Source organism: Myiozetetes cayanensis, unplaced genomic scaffold (assembly GCF_022539395.1).
Source record: "Myiozetetes cayanensis isolate MyiCay16 unplaced genomic scaffold, myiCay2020 scf13, whole genome shotgun sequence".
Taxonomy (NCBI): domain Eukaryota; kingdom Metazoa; phylum Chordata; class Aves; order Passeriformes; family Tyrannidae; genus Myiozetetes; species Myiozetetes cayanensis.
This window is the reverse complement of record NW_026086937.1, coordinates 15,617,890-15,642,915: the sequence shown is the minus strand read 5'-3', so window position 1 is coordinate 15,642,915 and position 25,026 is coordinate 15,617,890. Positions and strand designations below refer to the sequence as shown.

General features: G+C 43.4%; 1 long non-coding RNA gene across 2 annotated transcripts in view; it reads left to right on the top strand.

Moving 5' to 3' along the window:
* LOC126636410 (uncharacterized) overlaps nucleotides 1-17,699 on the top strand; it is a 91,453-nt gene extending 73,754 nt beyond the window's left edge. The window contains exon 8 of one of the 2 annotated variants that reach the window (XR_007627961.1): nucleotides 17,254-17,699. This is a non-coding gene — a long non-coding RNA (uncharacterized LOC126636410). Of the gene's footprint in view, nucleotides 1-4,032; nucleotides 4,223-17,253 lie in introns of those variants that run through there. The other variant, XR_007627960.1, reaches the window with a different exon arrangement.
* The last annotated feature ends 7,327 nt before the right edge of the window (nucleotides 17,700-25,026 follow it).

Genomic DNA, 25,026 nt, shown 5'->3' with positions numbered 1-25,026 from the left:
CATATTTTACCCATTCAAATGATCAGCACATGAGAAAAGCCAAACATGAGGCTTCCAAGCTGTCTGCATCCTGTCCTTCAAGGTGGCCTCATCCTCTGAGTAGCTCACATTCCTGAGTACTGGGGAAATTTGAGGAGCTAATCATTTCCTCTGACTCAAAAGCAAAACAGCAAAGCAAAAACAAAACAAAAAATACTCAGCATCTTTCTGAAGCTCTGCGTTTAAATCGGCTTTTCAGTGTGTACAGCATTTGTTTATCCCATAAGCGGTTTCTCAGGGTGACTCAGCTTAAGGCATCAAGTGGTGCGAGGCTTGAGGACTCCAACCAATTTGAAGAGAAAGCCTGAAGAAACTGAAAGACTCCATGTTTCCTCACCTTCCCTCCCAGCTGCCCATTCAGATTTTCCAGGAGTGCTATGAAATAAGCTTTTTAACTCCATTACTAGTCCATATCCACTCCTGGGGGAGTTTGTGCCTTACCATGAGAAAACACTTGGGAGATTTGGGAGATGTCTTTCAGACAGGGATCATTCAGAGGCATCTCCAAAATATTAGCAGATCTAGGGACATTTGCATGTCAACCAACCATGTGAAAACCCACCACTGCTTCTGACTTTACTGCTTTAAGGCTGACTGGCTGTAGATCCTAACTTTCCCTCTTGTTCCTTGGGGTGGAAAGCAGGGTAAGACATTAACGAGGCAGCCAGGAGCGGCGGCACCACTTCTGTATGTGCACGACTTCAGTCTCCAGTAGTTTCATTCCAGCACCTTTCCCTACAGTAAATGCAGTGAATATTCTAGTTCCTGTTTTAAAGGGAGCATTGAATGGGATGTTTTAAGCTGAGAATATTTTCCCAGCTCCTGGAAAGGGTTAGACACACAGCCCTGAGGTGGGCCAAGTGTGCGATTGCCATCAAACTAACCAGCCGTGCTCAGCTTGTCTTGGATTTCTTTATATGAGACAAGGGATGATTCATAAAAGGAAATGCTGAGGCCACACAGGTTGTTAAGTCTCTAGTCTAACCAGGTGTAATGACTGAGGTTCTGCAGTTAAGGCAAAAAATAACAGATCATGGGTCAAATCCATCCCTGATGCAACTTCAGCATCGTCAGTAAGAGTTATCCACGTGTGAATCTGGCCCCATGTTCCTCACTCACACAATAAAGCAAGATCCCTCCTGCAGCAGAATCAATTGGGAAAAGGAGAAGGGAAAAAATGCTTCTTTCTTGCCCACATTAAAAATAATCACTTTTTTTCTTGCACAATGGGGCAGAGAAAACCAGTCCTAGAAACCCGAGTACAATTTCCTCAGCATGTCATAGGGAGGAGAGGAGGGGGGAGAATTGGCATAACCAAGAGGTTTTTTTCATCTCTGTTCAGTTCTACATGATGCAGGGAAGAGGGGGAAACAAATCTAGATATCTACATCTGTCTACATCCACCTATATCTATATAGATATCTAGTTGTGCTTTCCCCTCTTCCCTGTATCTATATCTGCAATCTGTGTAAATATAGGTATCTGCAGATAGCCATATATGTATATAGTTAGATATATTTGTGCTTCCTAGGTTGATTAAATCAGCAGTGTGAGATCTGCAGGTATTTAGGAGGAATTTTGCACAAACACAGAGTGATTTAGAGAAAAAAGGGCTATTCCTTCTGTTGATTAGACCTGTTGTTTAAAAAATAGTAAAATATACCTGTTTTGATCACCTGCTAGAGTTTTCACTGCTGCAACATGTCTTCTGTCTCAGATTTGCCTTCCCATTTGCCTGGTCAGTTGTGTACGTGAGCTCTAAGGGAATGCAGAAAAGCCACCTGAGGGAGAAAATTGCTAATCACTAAAAATTACTAATCCTTCTTTCACACTAAACAAACCCCGCTGAGAGGTTTTTACTTACACAAAGGTGGATTTTTTTTTTTTTTTTTTTTTTTTCCCTCTCTCCTCCAGCTAATGATACAGATGTGCAAAATGCAGGATATCACATCCTACTAAGCATTAGCTGCAGAATTTCCAGGTGATAAGATCTGACTCCAAAATAAGCACTTTGCAACCAAAACGGCAGGAAAAGCAATTCACACAGTCATAGAATAATCTTTCCAAGGTTATTTGTATTCCAGAAGCAATAAGGTCGCCTCTGAGACTGTGGCCCTGGTGCAGCTGCCCACTAAAAAAAAGCATACAAACTAAGCAGATGAGGCAGAAAGTTGAAAGAAAAATATACAGTTTGATCTGGAATTCTTACAGCCAGGAAACTCAGAGGATGTGCTTTTCTCAGGGCCACATGAGACCTCTCTAGGCTATACCCACTTCTGCATCCCAGGGTCCCAGCCAGAGGAGTCTGCTCCCTCCCAACTCCCCTCTCCCAGCACCACTCCCTTGCTCTTAGAAGGCCTTTGCTGACACATCCAGGGAATGCAGAACTGTTTTTCTACCCATTGTACTTCCACAAATCCATTCACACGTAAAACTGGTCGTTTGTCTTTGCCAAGGATGCTCCTCCATACATTTCACCGGCTGAAGTTCCTCTGCATTCCATGACAGAGTAGCAGCAGCAGGTGGGTGGCAGTGAGGGGCTCCAGGTGCTGGTGTACAGCACCTTCTGCAGGAGGGCATCCCGCTCCTGCAGCTCCCCTGGCCTCCCTCATGCCGTGTGTCCCACTGCAGGAGCTTTATAGAAATTATGACAGCTGACAGCACTCTTTCCTGGGGAGTTTCCAGAAAAAGAGGCATTCCCAGGCTGACAACTGGGTAACTGTCTGAAACTGAGGGGCAAGGAATTCACCATAAAGAAATAAATCAGTGGCAGCCCTGCTGTGTTTAATTATGACATAATTTTTTTTTTTTTTTATAAAAATCAGGCTGTATACCTCTGCTGACTCTATTCCACTTTGGGCCTCAGAGCACAGCTGAGAACCATCTGCTGGCATCTTTAGAAAATACTCCAAGGTTTGGATTTCCCGGCCCATACAGGGCAGCCAGGCTTTCCTCGGGCTCAACTGCAGTGGCACAGCCCCACAGGTGTCATCTCCCAGCACTGCAGCATTCCTGCTTCCCACTTAAATAGGAAGAAAATTAAGGTGACAAAATTACCTTCTTTTCAGTCCGTCATCAACAGCTTTATTGCGACATGGCTATGGATACTCTGAAGAGGAACTGCTTAATTTATGTTGACACATTGGGGTTTGAATCTCTGGGCCAAATTTAGACCTTTTTTTCAAAAGATTTTTATTTCTGTCCTGTTTCCCAATGTTTTTTTCCCTGTATCTGTGAGCACAGCAGACATCATCTAAACCGAATCAAATAGAAGCACGATGTGGTTTTAATCACTGCTCTAAAATAGTCTGAAACTCACCTTTTTGTGTCAGCTGTGCTTATTCACGTTGCAAAACACGAGAGCCCCTCCAGAGCATTTTTACTACACTCATAAAGAAATAAGGGAAAACCAGGAACAGTTCCTAGAGAAGGGATGCCATGAGGCCTGAGCAGTGTCTGGCTACAAGTGCACTCCTACTCTCTTCCCTGGACAGAACAAAATAGGACAGTGCACTTGAAATACACCTATTTTATAACAAGACCAGTGGCTGTTTTGCTGTGGTGATGAGCAGTGCTATTAAAATTCTGTCACTGAGCTTTAGGATTAACACCTTGTGGGGAGCACCTGCCAGGAGCTGGCACTGCTTGACTCTGTCCTGGGAGCGCTGCCCACACCAGGACTGCGGGAGCAGCCACTGCCACTGTATGTTCTTGCAAATTGCTTTGGTTGATGGTTTCTAAACCACCAAGTATTTTGCCATGAAATCTTTTGCCTTGAAATATTTTGCCTCTAGAGAAGACACACTGGAATTTTCTGAAGCAGAACATGGCATTACATAAATTTGATGTTTTGACACACTGATATTTTTAAGCTTGCATAATTCAGTGAATTCCACCCAAGTTTTTCATTTCAATACCTCAGAGACATCATTTGTCGGTCAGTTTAAGGCTTCCTCAGAAAGATTTATTTTTTTCCATTGTTCCATTCCCCAGGGGTCCAGATAGTATCCAAGGGAGCCTGCATGGAGTGTCCTTTGCATGAGAGGCTGGTGATGGCAACGGGTTTTGTCAAAAGTGAATATAAGGACAGTGCTGTAAAGTTGCTGTTTTATGGCCAAAACATGCCCCTGCAATTACCAACCAGCAATAGCTACTGGCATCTGTGGGAGAACACAGTGTTGCAATGAGGTGGGTTAGTACTAATTACAAGATGTTTATTCAGTCTAAGTAAAATACACTGTATTTTTCTCATTAGCACCCAAAATGGCACATGCAATTGGAGCAACATAGTAATACAAACAGGGGATTACAGCTAAGCAGGGTGCTGAACTGTCTGCAGTTAATTTATAGTTAACCAAGGTGCTCATTTACCCTGGTAAGACCATACATCCACCCAGCAGCTCTGCCAGAGAAGGATCTCATCCCCTTTCAGAGAAACATCTTTTCCTACAGCAAGCACATCAATGCCAATAAGGTCAGATAACATAGGAGAAGACTCAGATTCTTTATTGGCATTGATGTGCTTGCTGGAGGAAAAGATACTTCTCCAGATAAGGTTAAAATGGCCTTTCTCAACTCTGCTTTTCTCCAGCTATAATCCAATAACTAAATCACAGTAAAAATACAGTCTATTTTCTCATGTCTTGTATTTGCTGAATCTTTCCTGTGTCCATAATCAGGGCTGATCCTCAAGTAGTTTATAAGAGATTTATTATGAGATCATAGGGTGGTTTCATAAAACTCACGCCCAAGTGAATGGACATTTTTATGACTGATGAAGCTTTGAATGATTAGGAAACAGTCTCAATCCAACATGGTTATTATAATCCAAGACTAAAATGTTTCCTCAGCAATTTGTGCTGATTGAAGTTCATGTGTACATTCATTGCTAACCCCTTGCTGCACATTTCACCAAGCTACCTGCAAATCAGGTGGAGAGCACTGTCTGCTGGTTGAGCCTTTTAATTGCTCTATTGAAAATGACTGAGGAAGGAGCAGACCAATAGAAAAAAAGGGTGCTGGGCTTGTTAACCCACAGGTGAGGTCACTCATTCTGTATATCAGAATGGTGGTGAGGCTATAAAAGGAGGAAAATGAGGATGTAGGAGTAATTTGACACAAAAAGAGAACTCTGGCATTTAAACTCTTAAAAAGGTAAGAATTTTGAATGGCATGCTTTAATTCAGTTGAGTTGGTAGTTAAAAACACCACAACAAAACAAACAGTTGCTATTTGAAATCTAATATGTTCTTCTTTTTTTTGACAATGGTTTTACTTTTGATCTAATGCACATTTCTGGAGTAAACCACTTTTTCTAGCGGATTTGTGTAGCTTTGTTCTGTTCTTTATCATGTGGGCACAAATGCTGTTTCTGTGGGATAACCTGGGCTGTCTGCTAGAGGCCCACGGAGCTGCTCTCTTGCTCCCTCTCCTCACTGGGGCAGAGAAAGAAAATGAGATGTAAAAAAAGCTTATGCATAAAGACAGGGAGATTGCCCACCAATGGGCATCACTAGCAAAGCAGAAAGAATTAGCTATTGGGGAAAATTAATTTAACATATTTTCATTTCAAAAATAGAGAAGGAAAGTGAGAAAGAAAAACACCTTCCCCACCTCACCTATGGTGCCCAGGCTCAACCTCATTCCCTCATTCCAACTCCACTACCCACCCCACACATCTGGCATGGGGGGTGTTGTGGTCAATTCATAACACTTTGTCATTGCCACTCCTCCCCTGAACTCTTCCACTGCTCCAACATGGGGTCCCTCCTGTGGAATACAGTCCTTCAGAATGTCCTTCCAATGTGGCAGCAATTCTTCAAGAACTGCTCCAGCATGAACTCCAGCTTCTTTCAGGTCACAAGCCCCTGCTGTAGTGTGGGTGTCTGTTCTGATGTTGTCCTTCTTGGGCTGCAGGGGAACAACAACTTCAGCGTGGCCTCCCCCATGCAAGGAAATCTCTGTTCTGACTTCTGGAGCACCTCCTCCCCCTCCTTCATCATGGACTGTGGTGTCTGCAGGGCTGTTTCTTTTGCACTTTTTCCTCACTCCTCTCCATCATAGCTGTTGGGCAGTGTTTACCACCCCTTCTTAAATGTGTTTTCACAGAGGTGCCACCAGCATTGCTGATGGGCTCAGCTTTGGCCAGTTTTGGAGCTGACTCTCTGATATGGAGGTAGCTTCTGGCCTCTTCTCTCAGGTGCCACCCCTTCAGCCCAGTCACCTACTACCAAACTCTGCCACATAAACCCAGTGCAACTGTCTTAATTCATATGTTATGGTTTTGTGAAGGGGTTAGGGAATAGGAAATCCTGAAACCATGTATTTGTCTGTTCTGTGTTTATGACTGAGCACGTTTAGTTTCTTGGCTAAACGTATGTTCTTGTGTGCTGCCTGTAAGCTCTTTTTATCTGCTGTTTTTTCTTATTAGGTGTTCATTCTAACAGGTATTGCTATAAAGTGAAATCCCATCATAGTGTTCTGGGCTTTTTGTGTCGCTGGTCACTTTGCCCTAACCCTAGATGTATGCACTGAATAACCACATTGTTCATTTATAATGTCCTTGGCTTTTCTATAGCCTTGTCCCTGTGATATCACTTGTGGACACAGTGGGCTGGATTGAAGACAGTGAAGTTAAAAGTGGTGATGTATGCAGCTATGTAACTGTGAGAAGAAATGTATTGATTCCACATACTTCCTTTTCTAACCTGCTGTAAGGTGTTTCATCATGTAGGACATCATGGAGATCTTATGTTTGTTACTTAACATACATTGAAAGGTCTGACTTCTCTTCCTTGCTGGCTTCCTGAATGGGAAAAGCTGTTGTTAACATGTCTTGCGTGTCAGAGATCAGGCTGCTCATGATAGCTTATGAAGCTTTGAACGGATATAGTAATAGAGAGGAATGGCAAACTGTTATATTAATGTAGCTGAAGCACAAAAAGTGAAACTATTGACCTTGCCAGCTCTGCATTTGGGGCAAATGTTACTGCAGTGAACAGAGTCACTTTAACTGGTGTTAAACAGAAGTTGTTTTGAATTTTGGTTTGTGTGTTTTGCTCTGGTATGGATAAATGTGAATGCCTCAGAAGGGTTGGGCAAATTGCTAAAGATGATAGTTGCACTTTGCGAACATCAAGATTATTTTTGTGTGTGTGTGAAAACTTCACTTTTAGACAAAGAGGCCAATAATGAAATATAAGCAAAAATTATTTCCTCACTTTCCTTAAGTTACTGAAAAAGTCTGTTACTCAACTTCCTTCTCTGAAATAATGCTCTTTTAAATCAACAACCAAACAAAGACCCTTTACTATTGCTCTTGCCTGGCATGCAATTGGTATTCCCCAAATGGAACCAGCAGGTAACCAGTAGGTCATTCAGCACAGCACAGCTCTTGACCTCCCTCAGACAAAAGATCCTGTGACTTACAGTGGCCGGTTCCTGGAGTATATAAAAGAAACTGCAAAAATGTATGGCAAGAGATATTAATAAGATTGTGTTGAGGGGTATGTATGAGCTACAGGGAGAAGCGAAGTGCTTAGCTGCTTTCCATTCTTTTCACCCAAATTCAGTATCAAAATCAGTCTTGCAGGGTAGCGTAGGGGAAGACACAGCTTATCAATGGGCTGCTTCCAGGCTCAGTGATGTTATGTGCCTGCCCAAGGAGGCACATCCTATTTTGTGGAAGCAACTCCTGCCCCATAGTTGGTTTAGATGGCCTTTCTACTGTGGGCAGCATTACATCTGCTTAAGCAGCTGCTGCTCAGCAGGGGATGAAGCAGCTGCGGGCAGAGACACCAAGGCCCCACGCTTGGCCGGCCAGATGTGGGTTCGTGTGGCTTGCACTGCTTGGGGAAGCCCAGAAAAGCTGTCTGTGCTTCTTCCACGAGGAAAAGCCTGTGCACTTGAGCCCTGTGCTGTTTCCCAGTCCCAAGCCAAGTCTCTTGGAGCAGTCTCCACTCGCCCTGCTGGCACACGGCCTCCTCAGGGTGCCGCGGCGCAGGGAGCGCTCTGGGGAAGCCCGTGCCATGGCCATTAGTGCTGTGCCAGCAGCAGCCTCTGTGGATAACGAGAAGCCCTTCTGCCTCACTGCTATTAAACTGCTGCCTTTTCACGAGAGGAATCCTGAATTCTTCCTCAAACCTAAACAAAAAAGTCGGCCTTTTATTCGTTTCATCATTATCTAGGGCTGCCACATTCAAATGATTCTCCAGCAGTCCCTTCATTTCCGAGTGCACACGTCGAGAAGGGATTGGAAGCCTTTTGATTAAGAATAAGAGGTGATGACACTACAACCAGTGCAGGGTTGTCATCATTACCATGTACCTGCACTTCCACAGAGCTCTCGCTCTGGGTTGCCTCTGATATAAAGCTGCTGTACTCTGTGCCCTAATTGAATGGAACTATTTTATAAACACGCATTCCCTGAATCCCAGAAAAGATCCTTTTAGAGGGGAAGATATGGGGAGGGTGGTGGGGAGGTGAGGAGCTAGATGGGCTCAGTTCCTGGCAGACCAATTTTGCCTGTGAGAGAGATTTCTTTGTTCCCTGCAAAACTGCTTGTCGTCTACGAGCAGATATCGTGGGGTTTTATTCCCCTACAAGTCAAATGAATGATCTGACCACCCACTTTTAATCCTGTGATTTTCTGCTTTTGGCCTGGATTACAAGTCACCTATGGCCACCTTTGGAGTGTAGCAGGCTGTAAGTTTACACAAGGCACCTAAGGGAAAACATCCATTCCTCCCTGGCCCTGTTTGTTAGCTGTTCATGTCTGATAATTTAACTGTCTGACTTGGTCACAGTAACGACCTTTTGGAAGCATCATAGGGAAGAAACCTGCTGTCTACCCACCAGGATGCTCTCATCTGTCTCAGGAGATTGTATTCATGTGCACATCCTAAACCCACACCACTGACTGTGGGAGCAACGCTCTGTGGATGACTCGCTAAGCAGAGTCCCTCTTTTCAAGTGCTCTGTGCTCACACTCTGGAATCTCCACTGGTGATTTACTGTTTTCCAGGTTAACTTTTAAGTGCTGATTTTGACCCATATTTCTGTCCTGGCTATTTCTCTGTTCCCATGCCACACAAGTGCTGCTGTAGCAAGTAAAGTGCCGTTCCTGAGCCTCGAATGATGCAGGATCTATGCTGGGCCAGTGCCTTCTTGGAAACTGGTCCCCCAGTTGAAGTTCAATAGTTAAACTAATCCTCTGCTATCTGTATGTTTAAAGGTTATAGGCTTTTATTGTTAAACAAGCTTTCCCTGCAGCCTACATTTTAGTGAGAATACGCTAAAACTGCTGTATGAAATTATATTAACAGAAAACAAAATTACAGCCAATTCCTGGTACTATTTCAATAGCTGTGTATGAAATTTACTGCATAAGGGATGTTGAGTTAAAAGTGGTCAGAGGAGTTACTTTTATCTTGGCTTACATATAGCATTACATTTACACCTGAACACAGGGTGAATTATCATCCAGAGGAGTTGAGAAGGAATCTCTTTTCTCCAGGAATGGCAATTATATTTGATTAGGTACATGGGAGCTTTTTCCTCTCCTGGCCAAGGAGCTGAGGGCAGTGCTTTGAAGACACCCAGCCTCATGATCAAGGTGTAAAGCATAATGACAAATGTGAAGTTCCTGCAGGGTCAGAGTCTGCTACAATAGTTCAGGGGAGAGGGCATCGGACTGGGACTTAAGAGGCTTGACTTGACTGCCCTGTTCTTCCACTGGGCTGCAGGACAAATCACTTCCTTTCTGTGCCACAGTTTCCTTATCTGTGAAATGGTGGTAATGAGCCTTTCTTCTTCGTTTCTCTTTGTAATCGCTCCAAGAGCTGCAGGTAAAACATGCTATACAAGCACTTGGTATTACTGTGTTTGATTTGTGGGATTTTTCTGTGATATCCTAACGCAAGGAGTTGTTTCGGATTTGCACACATGAGCTCAAGGACTGTGGTGTTTGTCATCCTGCTGTTAACAGCTCTTCCCTGAAATCATTTGGATGTAAAGGCAGTACTCTGGGTTTGTTTTTGTTAGGATATCTGCAGCCTACAATCTTAGTGCAACAGGATTTGTTAGTCAAGCATAGCCCTCAAACAAAAGCACCCAGAGGATGTGCCTTTTCAGATGCTTTCCTTAGCACAAGGAACCCCCTGGTTCTTTTACCTCTGGTCTCTGCTGGTCCCCTGTTGAGAGGCCTCCATGCCTGTGGTCTTCAACAGTTTGCCAACACGAGGAGGAGGAGGGGGAGGAAAAAAATCCCCTTGACATGTGTAGTAACCTAAGCCTCATTCCAAATGTGTTTGCTTAAGCATTGCTAAGGTTTCCCTCCTTCCCATCCCCATTGCTTCTCCCCTCAACCTGCCTTTGTTTTAAGATGGGAGGAGGCTGCTGGAGAGGTGGGGGGTTTCTGTGGCGCTGCCTGCTGTGATCTGGGCACTCTGACAACGTGTAGAGCCCTGGCCACCGTCTCCTCTTGCTAATGAAATACACTGGGATGCAGAGTCCTAATTGTGAGGTGATACCCCACTGAGTGTCAGAGCAGGCAGGGTGTGCGTGATGCTCTTTAGTGTGGGTCATTGGAAGTGATAGATGCAGAAGGATGGTAGATTAGTTCCTGCTGAAACCTGAGAAGCTGCTTGTGTTGGTGAATGTCACCCAGTGCTCAGCAAATGCATTCAGACAAAATCGCTGAAATCTTGGGTTTCAGGCCTAAGTGACCACTACAGGCACTCGTAGTTCCTGCCTGTGGAATAAACATTTGCTGAACACATCTTGGCATAACAACACACTTTGTGCAGCAAGCGATCGCTCACCACCCTCTGCCTCTCGCTGTTGTGACAATCCAAACGTTATGCAGACCACGACTGTGTCAATAACTCCTAGGACTGTTTTACTCATAGGTTGCTTGACCTCACTTCCTCTGACCAGAAGTCAGGGTGCAATATTTCCTGGTTGAATGAGTTTACTGTGCTGGTTTTCCCCTGTCTGTTCCCTGGAACTAAAGAGTTGGGCACTAATAGGAGATGCAGGATGTGCAGCCTTTTCACTAGTGTAATACTCAGATAGTGTTTGGTGCTATCAGTGACCTGAAATATAAAATAATTTATCCAAGGCCATTTGTTTCCTCTCCACCTCCACCTCTAATTCATCTGCTGAACACCATTAGCATTTTGGGGTAGAAGCTGTACAGCATTGACAGCTGGGATAAAGTTATCCCACAGTTCTGTGGCATAAAACATCTCGCTCTAATACAATTACTTTTTCAGTGGTAAATAGATTCTCAGGAGGTCCAATGGGGGTACCTTTTCCTGACAGAAAACTTCACTTGCAAAGTGAGAACTAGAGCCAAGTCTCTTGACTCCTAACCCAGAATGTCATCTACAAGGGGATCTTGTAGGTGGGGTTGGAGCTCCAGGATGCTACTACGCTTTTATGCAAGGGGACTGCTCAGAGTAAGGGGTGAAAATGAAACTGTAACTGTAAACCACTCATAACAAAGTGTGGACAATGGAAAATGATGTGGCTTCAAGATTATGAAGATTAGGGAGAAGGGCTTCTCTTGCATTTCATCAGGCCTTTCTGCGGTATTTAACTCTGGAATCAAATTTCTTCTCCTGTTTCCAAAATTCATAGAGCCAACCATGAAATTAGCGGACGTGTCAACTGGAAATAAGGAAGCATTTGACTTTGACACTAAAATTAATTAAACTGTTATTACATTGATCTCTGCAGCATCTGTTCCACTTGTATGCAGAAATGCTAGTGTGCTCTATGGGGCCATTTCATACTGGTGGAATTGGATGCTGTGATCAGCCATATGCTGATAAAATTATTCTTTTGTCAGCACGTCTGCCTGGAATTGCTTCAGGAGCTGGAAACATTCAAAGCAACAATACTCAGTGCTGAGTGCTTAAGATTGCTGATGTGAAAGGGACTTTTGGTCTAGTTCCATATAACACGTGCACTTCATACCTCACATGCAGACTGGCAAGCCTGTTCCTGTGCAAGCAGCTGAAAATGGGCTTTTAGAGCACTTGAGTTTTGAGACCAAACGTTGTTGAATGAATGGGCTATCACTTGTTTGCAAAGCTCCATCCAACTCTAGTCCAGTTAAATCTGGTTCTTTTGCCACTTTGGGGGAGATTGGGCCAGACCCCAGAGCAGTTGGTGTAGAAGGAAGTTGATGTAAAAACCCTGAGTGTGTCAGTTGGAAGGTATTAGTAATTAGGTCACGAAGGACCACTGAACAAATAAACCTGTGTTTTGTTTGGGCAGTTTATACAGAGATCATTCCCAGGCACCAGAACCCATCAGAATATAAGATTGATGAGACAAACAGAGCTGCATTCCCAATTTGCCTTCCTCTATGCTTTGCATCCAGAACTTGCAATAAGTCCCTCTTTCACTGTGCACAAAGACTATGAGATTTGTCAGATGCTGGGAGGAGAACTGGAAAGAAGAAAAATGAACCAGCCATTGCAGTGGTTTGTAAAGTACTGATAGAGGAACTAACTCAGTCCTGAGGTCATCTGCATTCCTCCCAGTGTGGTCAGCATTGCATGTGGAGCCCTGTAAGGATTTAAAAAAAAAAAAAAAGGGGGGGGTGCCCAAATCAATCCATGGTCAAGACACCCTGATGATGAGCAGAGCCTCATCTGATTGTCTGGGTATCATCCATATCAGTAATTAGTCCCTGAATATGCACCTGAAATACAGCTGTTACAAGGTTTTTTAGGGAACAGTGGCCATTTAAAAATGGGTATTTTGCTGGAGAATTTTCTTTCCTAGTTTCTGTTTACAGTTGAAAGCAATTCTCTTCAAGCCTTTAAAAGGATGTAATTATTTGCTTTTACAATTAAAGCCACAAAAGCAGCAAGCTATTGTTGCATGCTCCTTGAAAACATGCTATCACTTTTGATGACTGTGATATTATTAATCAGTTAATTATCATCGATGGTTTAAAATAAAAATGCCCAAGTAAACACAAGTGCCTTCTCTTTAAGAAATTCATCTGAACTCTTCTGGGTTTGCATGTGTGTTGTTGAGCACTTGTTGGGGCTGTGCTGTGCCCCTGTGCATAACCTGCAGCTCAAAGTGTGCGAGCCCCCGAAAGGTTGGTGCTTTGTAACAGCTCCATCAGATGTCACCACAAGGTATTTGTCTGTCAGCAGCGACTAGCCAAGTGATTAGCTGACACAGCTCCTCACTGTATGGGTCACTGGCAAAACAGAGAGGTTGAAAAATTCAGGACATTTGTTCCAATCCCTTCTGCGTGTCTCACCTGCTTCGTCCAGCTTTAGCTCAGTTGTCTTGTGTGGGCAGAATAACACATATTGGCACTTAAAGCAAGCCATTTAAAAGTAGCCAGTCAGCCCATGGCGGGGAAAATACTGAAATTTTTTTGGAGGGGAATTTTTTGGGCCTTCCTAGGGCTTTTCGCTGCGTCTGGTAGAATGCTGAGGACTGTGTGAGCCCACACTTGCTCATACTACGTGATAACTACATTATTTCCTGACTCTGGCCTCAATATTGTGTTCTGTTTTCCCAGTGGTAGGAAAATCCCTATCAGCCCAGGAAGCTGATTTTAAAAGGCAGGTATAGATAGCTTTTTTGTCTCCAGAAGTGCAGGTACCTGAATCCACACTGAAATGAGAAACTTGTTTTCATCAAATTGCATTTCAGAATTGTCCCTCCCACCTCCTTTACTCAAGCAGGATCTGTGTGAACTACAACAAAGGGATATTTTGGTGGCTTAAAAAAAAAAATAGCAGTAATGTTGAAGTCCTGTAGACAAGAAGTGCAAATGTGTTATGATTGCAAGCTATAACAAGCCATATGAACTAATGCCCAAAAACAGTAGTAAAAAATGCCAAAGATCTGTAGTGGAAATGATGGATTGAGAAATGAACAGTCCTTTCTTTTTACAGTACAAGGAAAAAGCTGATCTGCTTTGCTTAATTAAATTTTCATTTGGCACATCGAAGAATTGGAAGTTGCTTTCCATTTAACATTAGATTTCTTTGAGAATTACCCCAGTGATATGCTACATCCAGTTTCTTAAGGGCCTGTTTTCTTGCACTGCCTCCCCTCCACTCAGTGCATGCAATTCTCCTTGAAGTGGTAATGAAAGCTAAGGGATGGGCCCAAGGTGATCCTGCTGGCCAAAAGAGTTGCATAGATGGAGGGAGGTAAAGAGCAGTTTTCATGAAATATAAAAGAGGTAAGTGTGATTGAAAGTCAGGGGATATATTTAGATAGAACAGGATCATGTCCTGTGTCTTGTTTCCATGGTGTCAAAGTCTTAGCTAAATCCTCATATCATAAAAATAAAACTAGACAGAAATGTACTGTTTTAATGTGACAGAGGAGCAGTAGGATTTGAAGATCTTGTCAACAGACAAAACAGACAAGTATTATTCTTTTGTAGGAATGAGCACACAAAAGATACTACTCAGTTGACCAGAAATACAAATGTTGAGAGAAACAAGCGAAAGAATGCTTTGTGCCATGTGTGTAAAGGACTTTCTGTCACTTATACGGGACTTGAAGGCCCATGTTCTCCTCACATTAAGGGTTTAACTTCAGGCTGAGAGAGCAAAGTTATTCAGATCCTGAAAGCAAAATGTTCTGCTGTGTTGGTTGTCTGAAAAAGACATACAGCATCCCACTGAGAAGCATGGCAGAGGAGAATACATCTACCACTCCTCTGTGCAGACCCCCAATCCTCAATTTACTCTCCTTTTTCATAAATCTTAGCAAAGCTCAGTGGCTGAATATCAAGGTACCCTTCTTTTCCCCCTCACCGACCTCCCCCCTAAAAAAAATGTGAAAACCATGAAATGCATGAATACTTTCTTCTTTTTTTAAACCTGAAGAAGAGGAGAAAATTGATGAGAGGACACATTGCTATTTACTTCCATAAGTGTGTGGGCATGGTTGAAAGGAAAGATGGCCTTATTTTGATGAAACTCATGTGTGCTCCACTGCAATATTTTAGCAGTCCTGTCTTCAAGAATACTGAGACTCCTTGAAGTTACACAAGTCTACGGGTGCCAGCAACTCTGCAATAACAAGCCCTGGCTTTACACTTGGGCTAATCACTGCTGAAGTCAGAGGGAGCGGGATTATTTCCTGACAGAAAGTGCTTGAGCTGCAGCAGAATGAATTCTGTGTGCAAAACCATTTGCCTGAGTTTTACTGTTTTCCATCCTGAATCCTGAAGTTGAGACAGAGCAGAAATTAAGCAATTTGCCAGAGGCTGAAGAGAGGCACAGACTACAAGGGGAAGGAGGTGGGGCTGGTGACTCCCAAGACACATTCATCAATTGGCAGATTGTGCTGTCCTACCAGCATGCATTGCAAGGAAAATAAACTACCTAAATGAGATGATTTTGAAAGGACTTTTTTTAGCATCTCCCTCAGCTGGGTTGGGTTTTTTTTGGTAGAGGAAAATATGGGAAGTTGGCCAAAATTATGTGTTCCTGTAATGGCCAAATGTTATTCAAGCACCATTACTAATGGGAGCAGGATTTGGCCTTCTCTTTGCCCTGTGCCCTTCTCTCTGCTCTGTACTACCTAATGGTGGATCAGGTGTTACCCATCACTGCTCAGAAAACAGGAGATGTATATTCATATAAGAAACTCTAAAACTCATTGAATTCACTCTTAATTAAGAAGAGGAAGAGGAAAGAGCCCTGTGCCTACACTCCTGCTGAATTCTTGCAAGAAAAAGTCCAGCCTCAAGTATATTTAAATTTTTACTGCCAAGTTAAACCCTTGCACAAAAAAAAAAAAAAATCTTACAATTGAAATGCTGACAGGTCCTTAACTATAGTAGCAGTAGCAGTCTCTGCTATAATAAAGATGTTGCATGTTATCAATAATCCTCTTTTTGCCTGAATCCCTGTCTTTCTAAAGAGAAAGGGCTTACTGACTGGGCAAATCTATTTATAAATTTTGTCTTGGCACAAGAGGAATGTATTGACAATGCAGTGGAGATCTGGGGAGGCAGCTGGCCTGACTGCACGCAAGCAGCAAGCTGAGTGTCAAAGCAGGGCACTTAAATTTTCCTCTCATTCCTCTAAAAGAGGGAGTGGGAGGAATTAGGAAAGGAAAAAAAAAAAAAAGCTTTCCTTTGAACGAGGCAGGGTCAGAGGAGTTACAAAAGATTGAGCAAACTGTCACCCTGGGCTCAGTGAAGAGCTCTGAAGGGCTTTCACATGCTACTCACCAGTGGACGGAGTCATCTGAACTGGGAACCAGGGTGTGTGTGTATTTACACCAGGCAGGGCCACGTGTGCCACGGCAGCCCTGGCTGATAAGGATAGCTCTTACTGGGGCCTGATGATACTTTGCTTTGAATAAAATGATGGAGGGCTAAAGCTGCAAGAGAAAGAGATAAGATCTCAAGGAGAACACTTTTTTTTTTCCCTTCTCTCTGTCATTTTAGGAGGGTGTTTTTCTTTGGGTATGCTGTGGTGGATTTTACATCTGTTCACTTCTCAGCAAAGTCTTGCAGAGAAAGATGATGGATTTATTTAATCAATAGCATAAACTGCAAAAAAAAAAAGTTGAAGTCCTGTCATTTACCTTCTTTTCACATAAGTGATATTCTACTAAAATCGGACTTTTTCCTTTCAAATGGTAGAAATAGAGATGGAAGTTCTCCTTAATGTTCCTGTGCACCTGCAGCCAAGCAATACCAAACAATTGTCCTATTTCCCCCAAAAAACTAGGCCCATTCCAGTGTGATAGAGAATAAAGCCACCTAGATATTTACTAAGTGACTGTGTTCTTGTGAGAATCAAGGCTTTGTGAATTTATTCTTCCTCCTTTCTGCAGTTGTGAATGGTTTTGAAAATCCCACTCTGAATGTATATGGCTGTCCTCTATTACATGGATGTCAAATATTCCTCTTATACCCAAAGGCTAAAGTTTACTCAAAGCAGAACAGCAAGGATCACATTGCTCTCATCAAAATAGCTTACAACATGCAACCAATAAGTAGGTCACTTATCTGAATGGGATACTGTATAAGTAGCATGTTTGCCACAAGAGACTTATAAGCGAGTCCCCTATGGTGCACATATAATAGTCTGTCGGTCTGATTCAATTCCCACAGATGTTTAAACTAGACCTTGGTTTAAATGGAGATGGATCAAGGGGTATGCATCACGTATGAACTATGGATATGTCTTTTTCCACCAGGGCTTACTGAAGTCACCGGCGATGTCACAAAAGGCCAAAATTGATTGTATAGTTTCTTTTTCAATCTTCACAAACTACTTGAATGATCCAGACATATTCCTGCAGAAAATACAGGGGAGGAGAATAATGCATGTGGCAGCCTTAGCTTGGGACATCGATGAACTGTTCAAATCTTGAAGGTGACCTGACTCTGACCCTTTTAGCGACTAAAGCATTTCTTTTACATTTCTGTCTTCATTCTCAGCTGGCTTTGGAAGAATGGCTCAAAGATATGGGGAAATGGTAAAGACAAAATTCCCAACTAAAGCAAAGGAATCCTGAAAATCTTACTATAGAAGCTGTAATTTGGGCAATTGTCTCCTGACTGCTTTTGCTAATGGAGCACATTAGCTCTGTCTTGGAAAAGGAGTCACAATTCCAGGCCTTGAGCTGCTGAGCTTCTCTTCCAGCACTGTGTGTTTTGGCAGTACTACAGAAAATCTCCTTCCCTCTTCAGAGAAATTCCATCTAGGGAAGAGCATGTGTTTAATTTTGACATGGCTTATGTGAAAGATAACCTTTGACTGCAAGGACCCAGGAAAGCACTCGCTGCAGGAGTCATCCAGCTGAACTCCCAGTGATGAGTTTACTTTCCTCTGACTTTTGAAGACCGTGACTATAATTAAGAGGTGCCTCTGATGGATTCCACCAACACCTTTTCTCCAAAAGGACAGAAGTCAGACTTGTGTGGCTAGTGGGAGATCAACTGTGAAAGCCAAGACTCCAACTGTATTGCACTGGAAAACCATGAAAAAGGGGTCAGCATCATCATTAATTTAAAACTATTTACAGTGCTGAAAACATGACACAGAGAAAGAATTAGCACTGAGAAAGGATTGTTCTTCAAGGACAAGTTAGTTCTTCTGCAGTTCTCATTACAGGAACTGCCTTGCTCTAGAGAACTATTATTTGACAGTAAAGTACAACACGTTTAAGTGATTTTAAAAACCACACCACCAGAAAAAAACAGTCCTCTTTGCCCTTTGTATAACTGCATATGTTCAAAGTCTGGTTGGTCAATCTGGGGTAGAAGAGTTGAGCGCTGAACAGAACTGAACAAGAGCAGACTGCCTGGCTGTACACTCTCTACAATTACCTGTTGTTTTTTAAGGGAGAGGAGATGCCCCTGGTTGTGGTATCCAAGGTTATCTGATTTCAGCAAACATAAAAAGGAAGAAAAGTTATGTGCCTTTTTAGATATTCCATATGTACCTTCCTGACTCTGTCCTCAGTCCTCCCCTTGATGTTGCTCTCCCTACAGGCAGCACAGGTTTTACACAGGTCTACCTTCTGTTCTCAGTCTTTGCACAAGTGCTGAAAAGGTCCTTTCAGTGCTGAAAAATATACTTAACCCAACTGTTCTGGTTACAGTGGAAGACTAATTGTGATTGTCTCTCTTGCCTAAGATACTTCAAGGAGCATCCTTTCAATCTATGTAAGGAACCCTGGGTGCCATCATCACAAATACTGTGTATGTGGTGTGTCACAGGGCAGGAACAGGTGACCAGGACCTTCATTAGATGGCAGATTTCCACATTAAAATGAACATGAGCAATTTCAGCCTTAAAAACACTTCTTCCAAAAACAGTTAAAAGTCACTGAGAACAAAAAGGTATTTATCACTGGCAGTTTTATGAAGGTAAAAGCATTTTCCAAGGGGCATCTTGAGGTGCTACAGCCTTGCCTTATGCACAGTTTCCTATCTCTCACTTCCTTCCTCATTAGGTTGGCATTGGGATAAAAGAGCAGAATGGGTCATGAGGTCCTGTTCCAAGTAATTAGAGAGTTGCTTCTTTTGTCTAAGCGTACCTTGTTAAAGTATATCAGTGTCAGCCAGGTTAATTGGAACTTTAATACATAATTGATGCTAATTTATGGCCCTTTTTGTTCCAGGATGCTGATGCAGACCCCAAAGTCAGGATACAGTTTTCTTGTTATTAATTATATACTGAAAACCAATATCCCTTTGGGAGGAGACCCACCACTTATTACAGTTCCATAGATTTTCTGCCCCTAAACCCCTTGGTTCTCTATTGTTTTGGTTTGTTGTGTTTTTTTTTTTTTAAAAAAGCACCTACTTAGCTTCAGCATAAAATAAAGGTAAATGTTTACTTCTGTTTTCCCCAGTCAACTTATTCAATGAAAATGTCCCTCAACTGTGCTACTGTAAGGAGGGCAGGACTCCAGCTCCATAGCTGACACTACTGTTCCCACAAAATGCTTTTCCTCCTCAAATAGGCAAAATGTCCCTGAAGAGAAACGTAAATGCTATTTCTGCATTTTAATTAATTTTAAGAGTGAAGTCAGGGCTGTGCATTGGTGGATGCTACTGAGAGAGGAAACACCTAGAAAAGGCAAACGAGAGCTGAATACCCTGCACCTTTGAAGAATATTGTTTTTTCTGTCTGAGGTTCAGATTGCCCATGGGATGGGGGCAGTAGCTTTCTCTGAACAGCAGTACTTAGTGTGGCTGGAGAACTGAAATTTTCATGGTGATATTTTATCTGAGGCAGCTGGGAGCCTGAACCTTTTTCCCTCATCACACAGTGACCAGGAAGTAGAGCAGAAGAGGTGTGGATCAGTCTGCAGATCCCATGTAAGGTACGGAGCTTCTAAAGAAAATCAGGGAGGTGTTGGATGGCCAGTTCATTCATTTCACTCATAGTTTGCACATCGCAGATTCAAACATGAGGAATACTTTTCCTTCTTGTCAGTTTAGGTGAGATTTTAGTTAGATTTTCTCTTAACAGAGTTCTTGTAGCCCCTAAGTACAGCAGTGATTGCACAGATAATATGGTGCTATCAGATACCCCTGCTTGGACGTATCCAAAAATAATGCCATTTCTGGGGTTACTGATGGTTCTACAAGTTCACCTGCTCCTGTAATTGCCAGACATTTGAACTGGTTAGATCTGATACAAGTACAACTGGTTCCTCCTTTAATTTGTTCCTCGGTTCATTTTGTTCTCTGGAAACCAGATGTGGCATAACATGATAACACACCTGTAGTGGGTTATGCTGGAACACGACACAACATGTGTTAAGTTTCTTTTGAACCTTTCTGGGATCAGGTATCAGTCAAAAGGAGGTCATTTTAATTATCAATGATTAATTAATTAGATGATTGTTGGACAAATGAATCCAAAGATTACGTAGCACTCTCGATCAGTATCTGTAGCCTAGAAGAAAAATTAAGATTCTTTTAAACTGAACAAATGGAAAGATTGGTTCTCAAAATGTCAGTTACTCGTGACATTTTTGTGTAGCATTTCAGAGGGTTGAAAATGATGAGGTGAAGTAGCATCTCAGTACAACCTCATGAACAGTGGCAAATAATTAGGAATCACTCTTCATTTTAGAAACTACCTCTTGATTTAAATACATTCCTACCTCATTTTGGGGTTTTGATGTCCAAATTGGACTATTTTTATTCATATTTCTATTTAGGGATCTGAGTGCTGTGCGAAGCTGGTCTGTGCCAGCAGTACTTGCCCAGTTATCCCACATGGATTCTCCTGCCGATGCTGCTGGATGGTTTGGCTGGGGACCTGTGGGATAAAGTGGTCCTGATCAAATCGAAGGCAGCACTGATCACAGAAGGCAAGATGCAGACACTAGAATGGGGATGTTTTGGGAGTAGAAAAATCCTTTTGGTCAGACCTGCTGTATTTGATGATGCCTTTTGTTCCACACCTCTGCATATGTTGGGGCCCTGAGGGCACTGGTTCACCTTGCTGGCCTGGAGCAGGTCAGTGACCCCACTTCAGCCCAACTGTGTGTACTGAGCTCAAGCACTCATGTGCCCAGTATTGCACACAACCTAAAACATGGCCAGACTTTGACACAAGAGCAGTGCCTTTGATAGAACACCCTTTTGGAGACCAGTTTACCCAGGGAGGAGCTAAGGGGATGTTAGGACTTTGCTTCCTTCAGTGCTTCAGCTGATGCAGCATTTGCTCTTGCAGCATATGAAATGTTCACATTAGACAAAGGTTTACCACTGCCCCAGGCATGGTGCAGGTCACAGTGAGAGGGAACATGAGGAAAGTCTGGAGGCCAGTCCGTTGGTCCCATCAAGAACAGAGAAATACAGAAATACCAGTGAGCTGCAAAGTGATGAGGAGTTTGGGCCCTCCAGTAACAAAGCTGCATTTGTGAGTGCCCACTCAGATTGTGTTGGCAACTGTGGCAAAGAGGAAAGAGAAACTGGCAAGTTGATTAGGCTCATTGTTGCCTGGATGGCTCCAGGGGCCAGTGTTTAACACACCAATCTCCATGTGTCTGTAACCACTCCAGAATGGCTTCCTTGCACTTGATGCTCTTTGGGTGCCACACTGTACAAGGTAAATCTCTTCACAAAATTTTGGGAGCTCAGATGGTTCTGATAACTGGCATGATCTTGCACTGTACCTTGCTGTGCAGTATTTTGAATATGGCACAGACTGTGTGGTCTTGGCAAGTTAAAAGTGCAGTTCAGTATTTGGGTTTTTTTATTTAAGGACTAATATAAGTACTTTGCAGCATGCTTTCCAAGGATGGTGAGATTGAGATAAACACCATTAAAAACTGAAGCAATCCTGGGGCTGTAAGGATTGCATGAAAATCTCCTTTGGCTTTTTCTCTCCTTATTTTTTCCTGTTCCAAGGATTTCACAAGAGAGGACTGAGTGGAATCGATTAACCTCAGAGAAACTCTAGCAAGACTTAATATTCTCAAAGGAAGGTCACCAGGTTTCAGTTTGTGCCAGCACTCACTGTCCCGAGGTATTGAAGGCTGGGGAGCTGGAAGTGAACCTTGGTCTCCAGCAAAAGAACTAGAGAAATGTGCCAAGCGATTTGAATAGAAATTGATGTGGCAGTAATTTTTTTTTTTTTTTTCTGGAAGTTGCTCCTGTTTTCAGGACTGTGCTCACCTCAGAAAGGAGGCTAGGGAATAAGGGAATAATGCTTCACATGGCTGATTGTCACTGCTTTGGTGGCACAAAATAAACAGAATGGGGAAGGCAGCAAGTGCATTAGGGCAGGGGGAAATAAAGAAGCATTTCTAACCTCTCGCAGCAATAGGCAGCAGGGCACATAATGAGCTCTGCTGCACTTGTGTGAACTAAGGGAGTTTGTTCTTTCCCACCTCCCTCCTGATGGCACATCTACTCATGCCCTGTGGAGAGCAGTCAGCCAGGGTTAGCAGCAGATAACTGTCTTATTAAGTGCAGTGCTTGATTTTAGGATTTTTTTATTGGGATTTGATTGGAGGATTTTATTCTTCCTAACAGATGGCTGAATAACCTGTAGGCAACCAACTCTGATGGAGTTGGCTGGGTTTTTCCAAAGTTGGGCTAAAAACTGTCCTGTATCTTCATTGTAGCTGCAGCAGAGCTGCTCAGGTGAGGAGCCAGAGCTGGAGTACATAGCCCTTAAGAAAAACAAACCCCCTTTTTTCCTGTAAATGCCTGTAGTAATTATAAACAAGTGAATCATGAGTTGTCTGGAATACCAACAGCTTTGCATCTACACAAGCACAGGCTTGGTATGACAGACGGGCTGGTGGTGGGAATTTCCTTCCTCTCAAACATTTCTCAACTCTTTCTGAGACTGCCTGCTTGTCCCTGCTGCTTTCTGCTCTATATGTACTGCTTTGCATTAACTGTAATGGTAATATTATTGACTCAGGAGTCTCTTTAAGACACAGAACATGAAAAAGTACTTGAAGGTCACCTGTTTCTAACCAGTCCCCCAAAGAAGTCCACAGATTTTTATTTTTTATAGGCAGAGAATGTAGAAAACAAGGCATTTCACTTATTAATAAACAGTTGACTCCAGCAGTGACTGAACAAAACTGGCTAATCAGAGCTCCCTCAGGAGGGCCAGAAAAATTGGGAAGGGTACCACTGCTCATACCAGGAGAGTAGCTGCTTCTATAGCTCCATCACCTGCTAGAAACACTTAAACAAAATGAGAAATACCCTCCTGCCTGGTCCCCAGCCCTGGGAGCAGGCCTTCCCAACCACCACTCCACTTCTGGAAGTCCTTACAGATTTTGATTTTTTTCCCTCAGGGACACTTGAATTATGAGGCTGTGCTTACCACGCAGCAGATGCTGTTCCCTGGGGAGTTTAGCTGCTTGGGTTTTAAATCACACTGCTGTTGCAAACCAATTAGGTTTGGTCGGTTGGTTGGTTTTGGTATTGTTTTTTTGTGGTGATGTTTTGTTGGTCACCAGAGTCCAGGAGTGTTTCTGCTGAACTACTCTGCTTACCTGTTGCAGGCACTGATTGCACTGACAATGCCACAGGCATCCGAAACTGCCTTGTGCTTTTCTGTGAAAGGGTAATGTGTGACCCTAAAATATTCCAGTGTTATACATCACCCGTTCAAAACTGTTCACACTAAATCAGTAGAGATGTACCTTATTTCAGACGTGTCTCTGTTGTGTCACTGCATGTGGTGCATAGCTGTGTTTTTAAAATCTTAGCCTTCAGAAAGACATGAGCAGGACTGGGAGTTTATTGAGTCTCTATTGACAAGCTTAGGCTGTAAGTACTCTTTGTATCTACAGCAGTGTTCAGCTCTAAAATACAATATATCTTGGAGATAACCCAGTGAAACGCTGTATAAGCCTCACGCTTACTCCAAGTGTGCCCAGTTCCCCGAAGAGTTTGTAGCTGCTGCATTGCAATCCTAAAGTGAAGGAGTAGATTTACATTTCTCAAGCGTCCCTGTAAACGCCCCCAGTAATTCCCAGCACCCGGTTACTGCGGGAGGAAAGCGAAGGGGTTCGGTGCCATCTGAAGCGGGAGGCAGAGCCGAGCGCTGAGCCTGGAGCTCCCTTTAGCGACCGCGGCGGGCAGTGCACGGCTGCGGCTCCCGGCTCTGCTCCCGACCCCCGGCACTGCTCCCGGGAATCCCGTTTGTCGGCAGTGTTGACACGAATCTCAAAATGAAGTCTCGGTTCGAGACGGAGATAAGATGCCAGCGCTCCCGACCCCCCGCCTGGTAACCAGAACATCAGCCGGTCCTTCATTTACAACAGTCTGGGCTCCTTCGGTGGCTGCAAGTCTAGACTTGAGCCCCCCAGCTGAGCTGGTTCTCCTGCTTGATTTGGAAAGAAAGTGCCTCTTTAGTGCTGCGCTCTTAGAGCTGGGACTGTTGAGGCTTGAAATGGCTTTTTCCTTCTTTGTCCAACTGAGTTGCAAAAACAAATGTGCTGTTACTGTGTGGCTTCAGACAAGGGCAGTGAAAGACCTCAGGACCCGAGTATTTATCTGTGGAGATTTAAAGAGGCCAGGTGGCCTCTTTTACTGATCAAAAGCAAAAGATGCGTGGAAGGGAAGGAACAGTCTCCTCTCTCCACTGGGTGTGACTTGCCCTGTCACTACAAGGACACACTATAGGACTATTCCATCTTGAGTGCTGAGTGTATGACTTGCCTGCTTCACCTGCCCTCTCCCCACTTACTGAGGTGGCTGCACCTTGGACATTTGGAGCACTGTATCCTATGGTCTCTCTCTCTCTTCCCCTTCTTGACCCCATGAGCAGACTGTGCTGACTTCTCTGGAGAAGTAGGACAGGATGTTGGGGAGTAAATGTCAATGATGAGTCCTTGAAAATGGACAGTTATCTCTGGCCTGTGACCTCTGCTTACCTAAGCCCCTGCTTTGCCAGTGGGTGCTGCTCAAGCCTCTCCTGTACACCATGGCTGTCGATGTGGTGAGGGGGAGCATTTGTACTCCAGCCT